Raw genomic sequence first — 18,786 nt, forward strand, 5'->3', positions numbered from 1 at the left:
ATTTATTTATTTATTTGAAACACAGAGACAGAGAGAGGGAGAGAGAGGCAGAGACACAGGCAGAGGGAGAAGCAGGCACTGTGCAGGAAGCCTGATGTGCGACTCGATCCTGGGCCTCCAGGATCACACCCTGGACTGAAGTCAGGCACTAAACCGCTGAGCCACCCAGGGACCCCGACAATAAAATTCTTAATAAAACCCAGGGAAGTAAATATTCAAGACCTCAGATTAGGCAATCTTCATAAAACTGACACCAAAAGCACAAATGACAAAATAAAAAAAAAAAAAAGGATAAATAGGGCTTCATGAAAATTAAGAACTTTTGTTCATCAAGAAACTTAAAAGTCAACCCACAGAGGAGGAGAAAAATGTTTTCATGTCACATACCTGAAAGAGACTTGTGTCTAGAATAAGAAAAAAACATTTACAACGAAAAAAATGCTCAGCATGACTAGCATTAGGTAAAAGCAATCTCAAAATAACAATATATTTCATGTCCATGAGGATCACCAAAATCAAAGAAAAGGACAGACAGTAACATATTGACAAAGATGAGGAGAAATTGAAACTCTTATACTTGGCTGGCAAAATACAAAATGGTACAACCCTCTTGAAAAACTATTTGACTATTTCTCAAAATGTTAAACCTAGAGTCCACTTCTGGATATATATCCAAGATAAATGTAAATGTATTTCCACCCAAAAATGTGTATGTGTACGTTTATAGCAGCATTATTCTTAACAGGCAAGACTTGCAAGAACCCAAATGTCCATCAACTGATCAATGGATAAAATGTGGTACAACCATGCAATAGAATATCATTCGTCAATAGAAAGGAATGAAGTACTGGTGCCTGCTACAACATACATACATTGTGAAAACATTATCATAAGTAAAAGAAGCCAGTTATGAAAGTTCACATATTGTACAATGACACAAGTCGTGTCCAGAACAATCAAATCTATATACACATGGTAGATTATTGTTTGTCTTGAGCTCAGAGGGAAGGCAGATTGTGACTGCTAATGAGTACAGGGTTTGTTTTTGAGGGGCTGCAATGTCTTAAAAATAGAATGTGATAGCAGTTGCACAACTCTGTGAATGTGCTCAAAACCACTGAATTGTATGCTTTAAATAGATGAATTAAATGATGTGTGAATTATATGTCAATAAAGATGCTTGAAAAAAGAATCGCAATGAATTAGGTCATAACTGATCAAACAAAAAATGTAAAATAAGTTCACATGAATTATATTGGAATGAAAAAAATTAAATAAGTGCACACATTGAGGCTATTATTTTTAACGATTTTATTTATTTATTCATGAGAGACACAGAGAGAGAGAGAGAGGCAGAGACACAGGCAGGGGAAGAAGCAGGTTCCATAGAGGGAGCCTGATGTGGAACTCGACCCTGGGACTCCAGGATCACGCCCTGAGCTGAAGGCAGGTGCGTAACCGCTGAGCCACCCAGGCATCCCATTGAGGCTATTTTTATTGTCAGAATCGAATCTTCCTTCCTTCATACCGTTCATAGAATATTATAAATTCCAATCATTCCACTTAAAGAGGTTATATTCCTTTATTCTTTCTTCAGTGATTTAAAGTAGTCACTGAGTTTAAAAAAAAAAAAAACTGCTAAAAAAAAACAAAACAAAAAAACCCTCACTGTAGGGTTTCTCAGTTTAACTCAGAAGTTAGAAAGCAGTAGACATGTACACTTGTCATTTCTTCTATGCCTTTCTACTGTCAGATATCTAGTTGTAATATTGTCTTAACTCATAAAATATAGATACAGGGTAATAGTCTTCCTAAGATTACTTAAATTGGGAACCAATATTTTAAAATGTTCTCTGCCAACCACTCTAAGTGTATTCAGTTGTTCAAAAATTGTTCAATTAGGGGTATATTTACCATAACAAATAATTTTTCTATCCTCTGGCAGGTGAAAGGTGATGCACTGTTCTGAATGCTCTGCAGACTTTGTCCAATGATCAAAACTGATTTAATCACTGCAGAACAATGGATCATTTAAGGAAGATGTATTTTCTTTTTCAATATCATCTAAATGCTATTTAATATCTCTTACATAAAACAATGTTCCAGAAATTCATTTTTAATTTTTATTTCAGGAAACCTGTATTCTATTCATATTAACTTGCATGTATCCTCTAATTAGACAATTACGACTATGTCTTAGGTAATTTCTAATGTACTTTGGAAGAAGGCATACAATAAATTAAATATCAGTAAACAATTTTACCTTTGTATGACCATTTTCACACTTGTGATCTGACAAAATTATATGCTTGAAAAAGTCTTTTTTTCATATTTTTGATCTAGCTTCTAAATTCTTGGAAGATAAGAACCACACACTTCTAATCTCTAATCTTTATCCTTGAGACTACCATTGTGTCATATATATATATATATATATATATATATATATATATATATATTTTTTTTTTTTTTTTTTAATGAACTCTCAACAAAGGGAGATGCCCACAATGGAATGGGCTGCTTTGCATAGTGACCTCTTCCTAAGGATGGATTTGTCAGCACTTTGCAAGTATGTCCAAAGGGGGGAATCATTCAATTACAGGGAGTTCAGCCTACATTAAATCCCTGGTTATTTCCAATCTTATGATTTGTCCATATGGGTATATTGCACATTTATCTAGAAATTCTCAATGTACTTTTTTTTGTTTTTAATTCTTTCCAATATTCTTCCCAAAGAAAATGTACACCATTCCATTAATCAGTATCCTACCTAGAAAGTTCAACTGAATGTACATAAAAATGCCACTGCTTTTATAAACAGCATTATTTGGTGAATACATAAAAGTAAATCAATATTTTAATACAAAGTTTGAAGCATAGTAGAGAGAGAGAGATATTTAGGTAGACTGAGTTTTCTTAATGCAGTTTTAATAGCTGTGTTTACAACCATGCAATGTCTAAATCTAAATGTAATGTGTAATTAATCTCATGAAAAGCATGTTTATTTTAATTGAAATAATTTGTACTCTGTAATTTTGCCAGGAAATTCAACATGCATATACTTAAACATGTCAGAGGTGAATAGCTACACATTATATATTCATGAGCATTGCATATCTGTTTTGGCAATCCTGGTATTGTACATAATATGTCCCTTAGCCCAGAAAGATATATACATTGTAATGACTTATACTACAGGTTATCAAATTAATGTCAAAAATTTCATACCAATCAGTATTGGGGGATAGGGGAGGGGATAGATTATTTTCATAAAATCTTTGCTAGGAAAGTAAGTTTCTTTTCATCAATTTTAAAAACTAAGTGCACTCACTGTGATTGAATTCAAAGTAAAGCTCATCCTATTAAAATGAATAATAAATGCTTGTGGAATCATGGCATTCACAAAGGGATGTTAAATACATTACTTTATTTTAAATTCACCACAACTTTGAGGCTGGTTGGACAACTACTTTTATATCCATTTTAGAGATCAGAATGTTGTGACTTAAGAAGTTGTGTTTTCCACAAAGTCACACTATTAATGCTTAACAAAGCTAGTCCACAAAACTGGATTTTCTGGATCATCTAACATGGTGTCTGGTAAAGAGCAGGTCCTTATTGGGTATATGATGAATATATATTCATGACTGAAAATTCGGCCTAAGGTAGAGGGCTCTGTCCACTGCACATCCCACTGTGTTGCAATGGCTTTGTCTATGGATATTTTTCAATGGTGTCCTCTGAAAAACTTCATTCAGAGGAGCTGGTAACTTTGTTTTGCTGATAAGGTAACTAAAGTTTCCGACTATAAATTCAAACAACTGGAAGTTTTAAATATGTTTGCTGCTTTTTAAACTTGTAGGTCATCTTTGTTGAGCGAGGACGGGAAGGCTTCCACAACGATTTCTTGGTGTTTCATTAAAAACATGAGACACCAGTAATCACATTTTCCTAAACCATATCACTCTATCTTCTTCTGTCTATAACATAGACATTATGAGAAAGTCAGGGAAAGGTCAACACATGTCACTGTGAAAAAGTAAGAGAAAGAATGATTATCACTTCTCAGTGCTTGTTAGTGCAAAACCACAATGGCTCACTTTGATGTTTTACAGAAATAGGTCATTTGGGTCACCCATGTGCCGGCATATTAACTTAATTTCTGCCAAATGAGAGTTCATATAGAAGCCGTGATTTATTTGGGGTAGATACAAATAAAAATTGCTTTGCTAAAGAGATGTTGGAATGCAATTCCGATGTGTGCAATATGAAGCGGGGAGCATGGAGGGTAGCTGACCCACAGGCTGGAAGACTGTTCCCTTAGGACCAAGCTGGGCTGCCTCAGAAAAGCTTGCTGAAGTTACAGTCACCCAGGTCCTTTGCTCAGGGACATGCTGTTATCTGAGCTAGCCCTGATCCCTGCTCTGCATTTTTGTCTTTAGAATTCTCTGACCTGAATCTTGTCATAAATTTTTGTATCCCAGTATTAGGGCCATTTTAGGGCCAGGACAACATGACTTAGGGCACTATTTGAGTCACAGATTCCAAGACTGGTGGAGATGACAAGGCAGTGGTTACATCAGCTAGTAAGTTTCCAGAACAGCTGGAAGAAGACACAAATCGAGATATGATGAGACACTGGAGTGCCAGGGAATTAAGAGTGAGCAATCAAGAATCAGTACCAGTCCTTGCATCTAAGACTTCTCTGAAGCTCTGCTTTGGGCTAACAGTTCCTCTGTCATGCTTCACCAGTGTCCTGTGTTTGATTCTCTGTTGCTAGTGCCTGAAAAGGATTAAGTGAGTTAGATTCTACAGTCAGGCACACTTGGGTTTCAATCTATCTTTACCACTAACTTTGAGACTTTGGGCAAGTACTTAAATCCTCCAAACCTCAATTTTCTGCCTTAATAAATTAGAAATAAATTTTACTTTATTCACAAACTCTTGAATGAATATACAGCATGTAAACTGTTTAGCTGTATATGTATATATATATACATATATATATATATACACACAGTGATTATTTATATAGTGACATATCATATAGGAAATATATCATAAACAGTAAGTACAGACTATACAATAGCCTTTATTTTTATTATTATTACAGAAACTGGAAAACCATTCACAAAATCAATTTCCTTCCCCCACAGGGCACAGAGCTAGAGTATATCCATTTTTGTGGTAAGCTGAATCATGGCCCAGAAAGTTGTACACGTCCTAAGACCCAGAACCTGTGAACATGTTACCTTACAAGGTAAAGGGCACTTTGCAGAGGTGACTAAGTTGAGCATCTCAAGCTGGAGAGTTTACTCTAGAAGATTCATTTGGCCCCAATGCATTCACTGGGGTCCTTAAAAGAGAGAGGTAGGGGAAAACCAGTAGTCAAAGATATGGCCATGGAAGCAAGATGTTAGAGTCATATAAGAAAGAGGCCACAAGCTCAGGAACGTAAGTGACCATTAGAAACTAAAAAAAAGATTAGGAAAATTTTTCTTCCCTCAGAGTCTTGATTTTGACCAGTGAAACTGATTTCAGAATCTGACTTTCAAAACTATCAAAGAATAAGTTTGTACCATTAAGTCATTAAATTTCTGGTAACTTGATATACAGACAATAGGAAACACATTTAGCTGACTTACAGACAGGTGTGGCCATGTGAGCAAGACCTCATCAGTGAATGTAGGATGAGAAAATATGTTTTGTTATGATAGCCTCCAGATCTATTGCCAGTGTATTTTGAGAGTACATCCAAAGAAACTAAGATACTTGAAAATGTTTTTGCACATTCTTTCCCAGGTTGCCTACAGAATCTAAACTGTAAATAGCATCAGTCTTTATTGGTGTCAATATCTTCCTAGCAATCATCTGAAAGGGTCAACATCTTCCTTCTGCAATAATCTTCTGAAGATTATTCCTCCAATAATCTTCCATCATTGTACCTAACAAAAGATCTAGCCCATAAAAGTGTCAATATTTCTTCAGCCTCTTTCATTCTCTACCAGGTGGAAGCCAAGGATTTAGAGGTGGAGTCTGACTTAGAGATGGTACAGCAGCAAGATGAAAGGAGACTTAGTCCCTAAGTCAACCTGTGAAAGACCATCTACTAATATCTCCCTTTATTGAAATGATTCTTTTTGTGTGTCTTGACCATGAGACAAAACATGTCAAGGGAAGGAGTATATCTTATTCTTGTATCCCTACTGGCTACCATTATGCTTGGTGCATAGAAAGCAAATAGTAAGCAGATACACTTCATCAAAATCAACAACAGTGATTTAAACTGAACTGAGGAGGTCAGAAATGGAAGACAGCAAAGGCAGATTGAGAAGCAGAGGGCCGAGGAGGTACAATTTTTCAAGACATGGTTTGAAAAAAACTCAGGGTTAGAGATTAACTCGTAATGGAAATAGGCCAGTGGCTCATTTAAATGTACAGAGCCAGATCAGTCATCCATTGCACACCAGTGACCACAGTAAAGTGGGATCAGAGGAAAACTTATCAATTTGGGACTTTTATTCAAAGTTAGTCAAGGGAATTTCTAGTTTGAAAATATCGTCATTATCAATCTCTTCATCAGAAACCAGTTGGCCTTGCCTGATTTATTCATTTTTTTTTCACACTTGCTGTTTCAGTGTTAAAATAAATAAGACTGTGATATACTTTCTGCCCTGGTTCACATGGGAAAGCAATATAAAAAGGTTCACACTGGAATGAAACTGATTTTTTTTTTACAGAAATCAAATAAAATAAGGCAACCATCAGCTCAAAAATTTTTGTTGCCCCAAATAAGGTCTGTGATTCATAGAGAACATTTGCTTTTCCTATTTTCAATCTACCTAAGTTCTGCATTATTTGAAGAGCAATCCAAAAAATTTTTTTAACTAAATGCTTCTCTGATCTGGAACAAAGTTTTGCTTTTATCAGACAGTTCTCAGGCCTTACAATAGGCAAGATCGTTGTCATTGCAGTCCCAAGATATAGTTTCTTTCTCAGTGATGCATAAAAGGATTTTCCTCTCTTCAAATGATAATTAAATTAAAAGCAAAGTTGGGAAGGAAGCTTTGAACTGCTCTGGTGAGAAAGGTCACTGACTGATCAGCAATCTGTTAGCACAGCTGTGTGGGGATGAGACTTTCCAGCCATATCATCACAAGTGGGTTCTTCATATCAAGTGAGAAGGCAGTTGGTTTTGCTTCCTCTAAACACTTTGTTAGTGACACTCAGGAGCCAGCGAACATACAGGCATCTGGAGAGCTTTGTAGAGACTTAAGGTGAAACCCCAAATTAAATTGTCAAAAAAAGCCACAAGAGGAAAATGCCATAAAATTCACCATTAGGAAATAAACTGTGGTAGCAGAGCTGATTTATGTCCTTTCTGTTAAAAGTGTCATGTGTCATTTAGCTTATCTCCTTGATCTTTCTATCAGTAGAGGGGAGGGACTTGCATGCAGTGTTTATGCTTACTCAGTATCATTTTTTTAATATTCAGTGATCTGATATCTTCCAATCTAAAATAGACATCCAGGGGCAATGACCAAGAGATTTTATCATTGCTTATAGAAAAGGAAAATGTATATACCATAGGCAGCAAGAAATGGGATGCTGATAACAGTCGGTTTTGGACAGATAACAATCTAAGTTTAGCTAGAAGTTTTTTCTGGGTGCCTCTTATTCCTAGCTGGGGAATTTGAAGACAGATAATTTTTGTTTTGTTGTAGTTTTTTTTTTTATAGGATGAGAATTTTTCCATTGGACAATTTCATATTCAACCACATTTCCAGTAACTTCCTTTAAAAAAATAGACTGAACCTAGTGCAGACTAGAAATTGATTTTTTAAATAATTTTCAAAATTGGCACATCATGTCACTTGCTTACTTTAATAAATGCAAATGATTCATCAATGCCACTATAGAAAAAATATAAATAGGGATTTTTGCTTACCATGGAGTTCACTATACATTGTAAAAATTTGATGGCTAGTAAAATGAATAACAATATTAATATTCGTGGGTTCTAGATATCTCAGCAAGAGGGACTGTGAGGTGCTTTTATAAATACTTTACATATGATATCTTATTTAATCACCACAACAATCCTTAGAGACAATACTACTATTATCATAATTTTAAATGATCTTTAAAATCTAACTAAACTTCTTAAGTCTAATTTAATAGAAAACAGCCTTCTTTATGGTTTACTAGTCTTCTCTCACAGATTTTTCTAAATTCAAATCTGGGGTGGGGACAGCAGACTTAGCCCCTTCTTTCCCAGATAAATGCATACAGTAAATGTTGGTGGTGATTTGTCTGTTTTTTTTTTTTTTTATTTGTCTGGTTTGTAAACTGATCAAACAATAATGAGATATAACTAAATGCCATTTTCTCTTTCTTGCTGTCTCTTTCATATCAAGAGTAGCTTGTACAGATGCTGATGTTTAAAGAGTCACTTGAGGGCTATAGTTAGTTAGTAAAGTGAACAGACACACAATCCAAAGGAAATGTTGGAGTAAAATTATGTGGCTTAATGAAAGCTGCCCCACCGCACCCTCCCTGATCGTCCTTAGCTCTCATCAGTAGAAAGAGACACTGGAACACTTAGCCTCATCTTCTATAGTGTAGCCAGGGAGGTCTGCTGAAAAAGGGCTATTGGCTCAGACAAAGTCCTCTTCTGCAAAGGTCAAAGGGGAATGCATTAGAAGAATGATACAGACATGAAAAGGTCTTGTTTTTCAGGGGGCTAGCCATGGCACAGATGTGACTGAGCAAATGAATGTGAACATTCCAGGACCAGGAAAGGCTTCAAGTTAGCTGTGGAAAACCCTCCAGTGGTCTCTACTGGAGTGAACTTCAAAAGTGACACTGGCCACCATGACCAAAACAACCAGGCTAACACCTGCAAGGATATTCCAGTTATTATTTTCTGTCTCATAACAATTTCTACTCTGTGTCAATGAACAAGACCCTTGGGCTGATGAAATCCTAGAAATTCCGAGGGGATAAATGAAGTAAGGGAAGCGATAAAACCCTTCCCAATAAAATTCCACAAATAAGGACATGTATATATTTGAGAAATTAATTGGAAAAGTAAAAGATATGACTTCGTGCATGTTTGCTTTCAATACTTTCAAAATTACTTCAATATAGCATTGTTTTGTAATAATTGGGAGATGCATTAAATGAAAATTCTAAATAAAAATTTAAGTTAAAATTCATCTGGGGGTGGCTCTACCAATGTAAATAATACTGAAAAAAATCAAAATCAAATAATCACATACCTAAATTCACATGTCTATAGACAATGTATCCACAGCTGCTGTGAATCACATCCAAATCTCAGCCTGGTGATCACAGTATTTCTTTACACATCAAAAATAATAAATAATAACAGATAGTTCTAAGAACGGTATATTTTTAGTGTACGTCCAAAAATTTTAATGTGTTTATAAATCTAAAATACAATGAAACGTATTTCCTACAATAATCTCGCATGAGAGATGCTGCATCTGCATCAGGATATGCATATTCAAAATCCCCATCACTCCATTATATTATTTATATTCACTGCATTCTATGTAATCTCAAAAAGTGCTACTTACCATTAAGATCCATTTTTAATCATTTAGTTAGTTCAAATGTTAGTGGTAAGAATAGTCATTTATTTCAGGCATGATTAGTTGCCTTATATTTTAACTCTAATCCCTATAGCAATCCTGTAAGTGAGGAATTATCAACGTCATTTCTAGGAAATATGGAGTTTATTTATTAATTCATTAACTTATTCATTCAATAATATGTAATGTTTGCCTGTTATTTGCAGATACTTCTCTGAATACTGAAGATTCAAATCAAACAAAGTAAATAAAAGTCCCTAGTCTCATAAATATATAACCATTCAAAGTAGAAGCAGGCAGATAGTGGTGATTAAAAGAAGAATTACCACCAGAGTTATATGACAGAGACTTAGAATGGGGAAAGTTCCATTTTAAATATGATGCTCAAAGAGGGCTCCCTGAGCCCTTAGTAGTATAAAGGGAAATAAAGAGCAAATACATAGCTATCTGCAGGTAGGGAATTCCAAGTAGAGGGAACAGCAAGAGCAAATGTTCTGAGATGGTAGTGAATTTGGTTTGTTCAGGGAACATCAAAAATTCTAGATAATGCTGGCCTTCTAGAAGGAGTTTTGAAGCTTTCCTTCCATTTCTAGGTTTTGGAACAATTTGAGATGAATAGGTATTAACTCTTCCTTAAGTGTCTGGTAGAATTCCCGTGGGAGGCCATCTGGCCCTTACTTCCAAAACCTGACAAGGACTCCACTGAAAAGGAGAATTACAAGCTAATATCCCAGATGAACATGGATGCAAAAATTCTCAACAAAACACTAGCAACTCTAATGCAGCAATACATTAAAAGAATTATACATTACGATCAAGTGGGATTTATGCCTGGACTACAAGGGTGGTTCAATATTTGCAAGCCAATCAACATGATACACCGCACTAATAAAAGAAATGATAAGAACCATATGATCCTTTCAACAGATTTAGAAAAAGTATTTGACAAAATACAGCATCCATTCTTGATAAAAAGTCTCAACAAAGTAGGGAAAGATGAACATACTACAAATCATAAAAACCATATACAAAAGATCTACAGCTAACATCTCGAATAAGGAAAAACTGAAAGCTTTTCCTCTATGGTCAGGAACAAGACAGGGATGTCCACTCTTACCATTACTATTTAAAACAGTACTGGAAGTCTTAGCTTCAGAAATCAGATAAAAAGAAAACGGCATTCAAATCAGCAAGGAAGAAGTAAACATTCACTATTTGCAGATGACATAATATTCTATGTAAAAAACCTGAAAGACTTCACCAAAAGATTGCTAGAACTAATACATGAATTCAGCAAAGTTTCAAGAGTTAAGATCATCAAAAATCTGCTGCATTTCTACACGCAATAATGAAAGAGTAGAAAGAGAAATCAAGGAATCTATTCCATTTGCAATTACACCAAAAATCATAAGATACCTAGGAATAAGCCTAACCAAAGAGGTAAAAGATCTGTAGTCTGGAAACTATGGAACACTTATGACAGAAATTGAAGAGGACAGCAAGAAATGGGAAAACACTCCATGCTTATGGATTGGAAGTACAAACGTTATTAAACTGTACCACCCAAAGCAATATGCATATTTAATGCAATCCCTATCAAAATACCACCAACATTTTTCATAGAGCTAGGACAAGCAATCTTAAAATTTGTATGGAACTACAAAAGACCCCAAATAGCCAAAGCAATCCTGAAAAAGCAAAGCAAAGTTGGAAGCATCAGATTCCAGAATTCTAGCTATATTACAAAATAGTAGTCATCAAGACAGTACGGTTTGGCACAAAAACACATAGATCAATGGAACAGAACAGAAAACCAGACATATCTGATAAAGAGTTAGTAACCAAAATTTATAAAGAACTGCTCAAGGCATCTGGGTGGTTCAGTTGGTTAAGTGCCTAACTCTTGGTTTCAGCTCAGGTCATGATCTCAGGGTCATGAGATTGATCCTTGAGTCAGGCTCTGGGCTGGTCATGAAACCTGCTTAAGATTCTCTCTCTTCCTCTCCCTCTGCCCCTTTGCCCCTGTAATCGCATGCTCTCTCTCTCTCTCTCTCAAACAAAAAATCAAGAATGAAAGAATTTATCAAACTCAACACCCAAAAAACAAATAATCCAGTTAAGAAATTTTCAGAAGATATTAAGAGTTGATGGAGGGAGATGAGTGGGGAGTGGGGTAAATGGTGATGGGGATTAAGGAGAGCACTTGTTATGATGAGCACTGGGTGTTATACGTAAGTAATGAATTGCTGAATTCTACTCCTGAAACAAATATTGCACTGTATGTTAGATAACTAGATTTAAATACAAATTTGAAAAGAAAAAAAAATTCTAGGCTGTTTGGAACAGAGTAGTCAAAGCAAAAAGTAGGAAGGCATGAGGAAAAAAAGAGTAGGGCCAGATAATGTAGTATCTTTTGGGTCATTGTAAAAAATATGGAGTTTTAATGTGAGCCAATGGAAGACTTTCTGTGAAGAAATTATATGATCTAATTCTAATTTTGAGGTTCACTCTGACAGTGGAGTGATAATGTGTGGAACATAAACTGTAAATGTACACAAGTGAAAGTAGGGAGACCAAGCAAGAGGCTGTCGCCCAAGCAAAAGATGATGCTTTGACTAGTGTTTTTGTCTATGGAGCTGATGCAGAAAGATGAGATTCAGAATAGATTTTGAACACAGATTTGCAGACCTGAAATAAGGAAGTCAATCATGAGTCTTAATTTGGGGACCAGAGTAAGTATGTGAATTATGGTAAAGTTTACTAAATCCATGAAATGCAGCAAAAGAGAAGGGAGGAAATATGAATACCAATGGTCAGAAAATTAAATAACTTGTAAAGATGACCCAGAACTACTGGAGTTTGAATTTCGACTCAGCCTAATCTGGTTCCAAAGCCTACTCTTTGCATTCATTATACTCCAGTAACTGCTGAACATATGAAAACTGCCCATGTGTTTCCTCCTCCAAATAAGTGAAATTTCTCTATTGAACTTAGTTGATTTCCAGGCCTTTGGCAAATCCACAGCACTGTTTTTTAATTATTATGAGAGTTCTTGGGGGAAAGCAGAAGGAAGATGTTGACCCTCTCAGATGATTGCTAGGAAGATATTGACACCAATAAAGACTGTTGCTATTTACAGTTTAGATTCTGTAGGCAACCTGGGAAAGAATGTGCAAAAACATTTTCAAGTATCTTAGTTTCTTTGGATGTACTCTCAAAATACACTGGCAATAGATCTGGAGGCTATCATAACAAAACATATTTTCTCATCCAGAAGCCATAGGACAGGTATCAAAAGGAACAAACTAACACAGTCAAAGCGACAGCTCAAAGAAATGTGGCAGCTACAAATGTAGGTTAACTGTTTTACACAGCTCCGGCTTTAAGATGCTCATGCAAACATAGAGGAACTCCAAAATGCAGTAAAATAGGAAACATTTTCCCCTGCTGATCGTGAGGGTGTTACCATTGACAGAATAGACCTGGGTCAGTTCAAAACCTCCTGAAATTTGTTCAGCATTCTTGGCACCAAGGCCAAACTGATGGAACAGAAGTTACCTACTGGTATGGCAGCCTTTATCCATTATCCATGAAAGGTGCCGTCAGATGCCCTGAGGCTTTAGAGAGAAGTAAAACCATATGTTCACCATTCCGAGGGTGACTGTACAAAGCCATAGCCCTTGAGCCATACTGATGATGTTAGCTGGATAAAATGACGGCACCATAAGGTCTTTCTTTGTGAATTTTAATAACTTAAACGCTCAGAAACATAAGGTTACGCACCCCCTAAGACTCCAGCCTCACTAATCTATTTGTTTCCCGGCATCGTAGTAAAGTGCTGTCAGGTGGGAGGGAATGCACTTCTTAAAGGCTAAGGTAACAGATGACTTTCATGGTCTTTACCCTGACATTTATTTGCTGGTAATAAGACAGTGTTTGGGCTAGGTGATGCTCCAGCTTCTCAGCAGATGGTAGAAATTTACAGAAGAATAAGCATGGCTTTTTCAGCAGCTGGGTTTTAAATAAAAGGCTGTGTCTGGACAGGATTTCGGATCTATGTTCAAATCCCAACTCTTCCTCTTATTAGCTGCAAGACCACGTGCAAGTAAGCTAACTTTCTGTTTTGTTATCAGAAACCTGGATCTAAGAATACTGACATATGATTATTACAAGGATCAAATAAAATAATGTAGGTGATGCACAAAGCACAGTGCTGAGTGAGAGTGAAGTGAGTAGGAGGAAACTCTCCCTAGCCTATTGCCTCTGTCACTATGTGGACTCAAACTTCTCTTTAAATCAGAAAGTAAATAAAAGCTGTGATGTATTTGTAAGCCACTGGAACTTCCACAGTGTATTTTAAACATTTTTTTCTGATCCCATCTTGTTAAACCATGCAAACATGATTTAAATCTTCTATAAATACTAGCTATCGGATTATGGGGAACTGGCAAAACACCTCAGCAGACTGATCTGGCAGCTAAATGTCTGGGACTTTGTCCTGACATCAGTCAGGCAGTGTCAGAGCAACATAAAGGATTATAAATAGTTGCTCCAGCTCCAGCTGCCAGCGGCCCCAACGGAAAGGGAATGTCAGAGGAAACCACTGGAAATGCAGACACAATGGGGGGTATGTGGTGGTGGAGGGATGCACAGAAATAGTCCATTGAAATATTCGTTGAAAGAATCCAATGTTCGTTCATGCAAGCATCACTTATTAACTACTTGGTATGTATCAGGCACTGTAAAGAACGCTCATCACATGAAGCAGCACAGCTTAGTGTAAAGACTATATAAGCATCAGAGTCTGACATATGGAGAGAGATGTCCTGGCTCTGTCTTGAGACTTTGTTATCTTGGTGTGTGAAAGGAAAGCTAAAACTCAAATTGACTGCACCTCTATTAATTGTGGATTGCGTATGCATCCTCAGCCATACTTAGATGTAACTCGTTCCTTGTTTTTCTCAGGCATTGAGATGCTGTGCTCCTAAAAACAATTACAGCATCTCCTACTTTGAGACTTTCTTACCTCTGGTGACAACAACAGGGGAGGACTGGACTTTTATGAATAAACTACGCTCTGGGAAGCAAAAGCCCGCACCTGATCCTATTCCTATTCCTGCCAGTGCCTATTCTTCATAGCATAGAGAGTTTCTAGTCATTTGACTCCCAGCAACCACTCAAGTGTTTCATACTACAACTTCCTACCCTGAATACAAGACTTCTAATATACAAAAATATATGCAAACCCTTAGAGGTGCAAAGTAGATGAGAAGTAAATATCTGGTCCTTTACCTTCCTTGCAAGTGCCCTCCCTGAGCATGGACTGGAATGACCAGTATAGCCTATATTGGTTGTAGCAAACCAAAAATCATCCAAACAAACAAAAAGCACAGAGTCATATTGTATAAGTGCTGCAAAATCTTTGTGCCCTGCAATTATAGAAATAGGAATTTCCCACCTCAATCTACCCTAGCTCTTCCTTAATTATGAAAATCCATATGCTTTAAGGAAAGAGATTTGTGTCAAACTTTTTTCAATCTCTTGATTACATGACTAAGACCTGTTCACCCTCCTTCTCAATGAGTAGCTTGAAAGGTCTTGGCAAAATGACACAGCCTCCTCAGCTAAGTGGGACTGGCTCCTGAAAGAAGCACTCCTTATAAATTGTCTTGTCCATATGTTTCTGGGGGATGTGCCATCTGGGATTAGAGTGCTCATATTTTATGAAGCAGGAAAGCAAAAATATGTTCACAATTTAACAGTCCCATTTGGTAGGAAAGTGGAATTAAATTTACAACAAATTTATATCATCTCAATATGTGAACCCACTGTGCACCAGAAATCATAGTGGGAAAGAATCTGAGATTCAATAAAAAGAGGTGTCGGGGCAGCCCGGGTGGCTCAGTGGTTTAGCGCTGCCTTCAGTCCGGAACATGATCCTGGAGTCCTGGAATCGAGTCCCACGTCGGGCTCCCTGCATGGAGCCTGTTTCTCCCTCTGCCTGTGTCTCTGCCTCTCTCTCTCCTCTCTCTCTCTCTCCTTCTCTCTCTCTCTCTCCTCTCTCTCTCTCTGTCTCCTGAATAAATAAATAAAATATTTAAAAAAAGAAACAGGTGCCATTACATTATCTGTCATGAACAGCCAAGTGTGGTGGCAAATACACCCTGCATTTGTCCTTTTTGTCATAGCTAAAAGAAGCAATGGACATGATACAGGGATATTTGAAAGTATGTAATGCTACCTTCACCCAGCTTCACTATTTGAACAAGCACTTAGTAAGCCCCCAATTGATGCTAAATGATACATTGTAAAAAATGACCATAACCCATTACTTGCCCTCAGTGTGCTCATCAGGCTTCCATCCTCTGGTTTTCCTTGGCATCTTGATAGATTCTTTTTTTTTTATCTTGATAGATTCTTATTGTTACACTTGCCACACAGGGCACACTGGCCACACAGGGCACACTCCCTTCAGTATGGACGAACTACAGACCTCAGTCCTTCCTTAGATCATTAGACTAAACTCAGTGGGTTGTGACAAGCACTCTTTTGGCTGTTATTAACAACAGAACAGATTAAAATAGGATGGAAAATATTAGAGTATACTATACACATAAACATATTCCATGAAGGTATGTATGTACCTACACAAAAACACATATATGCATATGCTAGATTTCATATAAATTGTATTTATTACAGTGGATCACAGCTTAGAAAACTCAAAAGCCATCTACTTATTTAACTAAAAGTCTTCAAAAGAAGGGTATAAAATGTATTTCAAGAAGTGGAAAGAAAGTAGATCAAATAAATAATTATTAATCATAATAGACTTACTCTAGAATCCATACTCTCTGTTGAAGGAAGATTTACTTCAGCTCCTTTAGGAGGACAAATCTTCCTGCATTTCCCCACCACTAACTCCCACTCTGAACATACCTCCATCATAGCACTCATCCAGTTGATCACTTCACCTATGTGTCTTCTCATTAGACCAAGGGAACATGGAGGGCAGGGAACTTTATATCCATTTTTGAATCCCCAGGATTTAGCTCAAAGACAGGTACCTGGAAGGTGCTCACTAAACGTATATTGATATACACAGACCTAGGGGAGACACTGTAAGTAAAGGATCTTACCCTTCTGTCATGCCCAAAATGACTCAAGCAAACCATAAGATGATAGACTGATTGACTGGAGTAGACCAGAATGATTAAGCAAACAATGGACACACTAGCAGGTTGGTAGATGTAAGCATGGAAGGATGGAATTCTTTATGACAACACTGAATGCTGTTTGAGAGTTAATGTAGACTTACTGTAGGTTTCTGAAACATAATTTTGAAATAATATTCTATGCTTTGCCTAAGATAAGCTGTAAAACATTGGCAAACATTGAGTCTTTCAGAAAGAAAGAAAATCAAAACTTAACCTAAAAAAAAAAAAAGTATTAAAGGAGTGTAAAAGTGAAGGATTGAGGTGGAGAGTAAGTGGAAAGAAGTGACCTACCTTAACATACTTCAAAGAGAGGATTGGTGTGATGTCGTCATGATGGGCTGTCCAAAAAGGTTCAGGTGTTTATGTCATTATGATAGATTATTAACAGGTATCTCCAAAAAGGAGTCATCTTCTCTGGAATGTGGTGATAGTGATGATTAGATTTTTCGTGGCCAAAATGCCACTGACTTTCTATGATCCCATGATTCTGTAAAGCTTATGATTGACTTGGGAAAATGAAGTTGACATTCTGGAGACTGTGAAATTTGAATCTGGCTGAAGTCACCATACGCATTGGGCAGAATCTCATTTGAGCTAATTCAAGGCCTAAAACCAAGGCAAGTGAAACGCATAAGATCCAGGAATACAATTCTGAGGGAAGTAAAACAAATCAGTTTCCAGACTTCACCTAATATAGAGTTAAGCTTTATCAAGCCAGAAAAACTTGCTACTTTCTTTCTATTATTGATAATTAAATGTCTCTGTAAATTATTTTAAAATGTGGAAGTGTCATGTCACTGCTCTGCACCAACATGTACTAGGATTTTATTAACATAAATCAAGAGTGAGGATATGCAGGAAATCTAGTTGGCATAATAAAAAACATCTATTTATGTACTATCTATCATGTGTCAGGCATCATTTATCACTTTGTATATGTTATTTTGTCCAAATAAATACACGTCTTACAAATAGTTTACAGAGAGAGGAAAAAACTTGCCTAAGGTCACAAATAAAGAAATCAGCAAAGTCAGAACTGGAAGTTAGATCTCTCCAAATCCAAAGTATAGCCAGGCTTCTTCCAGTACCCCACACTGTTCCTCAAAAAATTCTATCCATAGGCTACTGTATGCCAGAGACATTAGTATGTTATTTCATTAACCTACCGCACCTTCATCAATTTCTTGTTAGTAACTTCTTTTTACAGATGGAAAAAGCAGAAGTGCAAAGAGAAGTACTATTTCTTCTGAGATTACATTGCTGTTAAGTAGGGCAAATTTAGATACCGACCTGTCTGACTCCAAGAACTGCAGGTTTTAAACTGCCCTTAACACTCTACTGAACTAAGCTACTAATATGAGAAGTACAATTTACTTACAGCCTTCTCCTTATTAATTCTGAGTTTAGAGGATTTGCCCTCTGACTCTTTCTCTTCTCCCATCCTTTACCTGTTGTTAAGACCATGTTAAAGAAAGTACAAAATACTGGTTTAGAAAAGCAATGTATGAGATTATATAAATAGTTGCTCTACTTTACACTAACTTTCAGTGGTTCAAGAAAGAATTATTGTGTCATTCTTTAAGGCTAAGTCTTGTTCAGTACTAGCATTTGATGTGAAAATTTCATGAAATTTATTAAATTATTCTGTTTTTGTTAATCTCCTTTGTAAAATCCCTTTTTAGAAAATTTTGCTTATTCTTACTGTTTGGGAGAGAACTCAGTCTTAATAATAATAAAAAAAATTGAATCACATAATTCTTTAAGAAATAGAATTTTCATAGCACTGCAAATAACTGAAATCCATCCTGGACTGTTTTAATAAATAAGACATATTTACTTGGTGCTACTAATACTTACTTGGAAATAAGCAGTTTTTATGATCTTGATTTCAAAACATATTATAAAATCCTATATAAGATTTGCTTTATTGTTGTACCATATAAAACACTCAA

Source organism: Canis lupus, chromosome 23 (assembly GCF_048164855.1).
Source record: "Canis lupus baileyi chromosome 23, mCanLup2.hap1, whole genome shotgun sequence".
Lineage (NCBI taxonomy): Eukaryota > Metazoa > Chordata > Mammalia > Carnivora > Canidae > Canis > Canis lupus.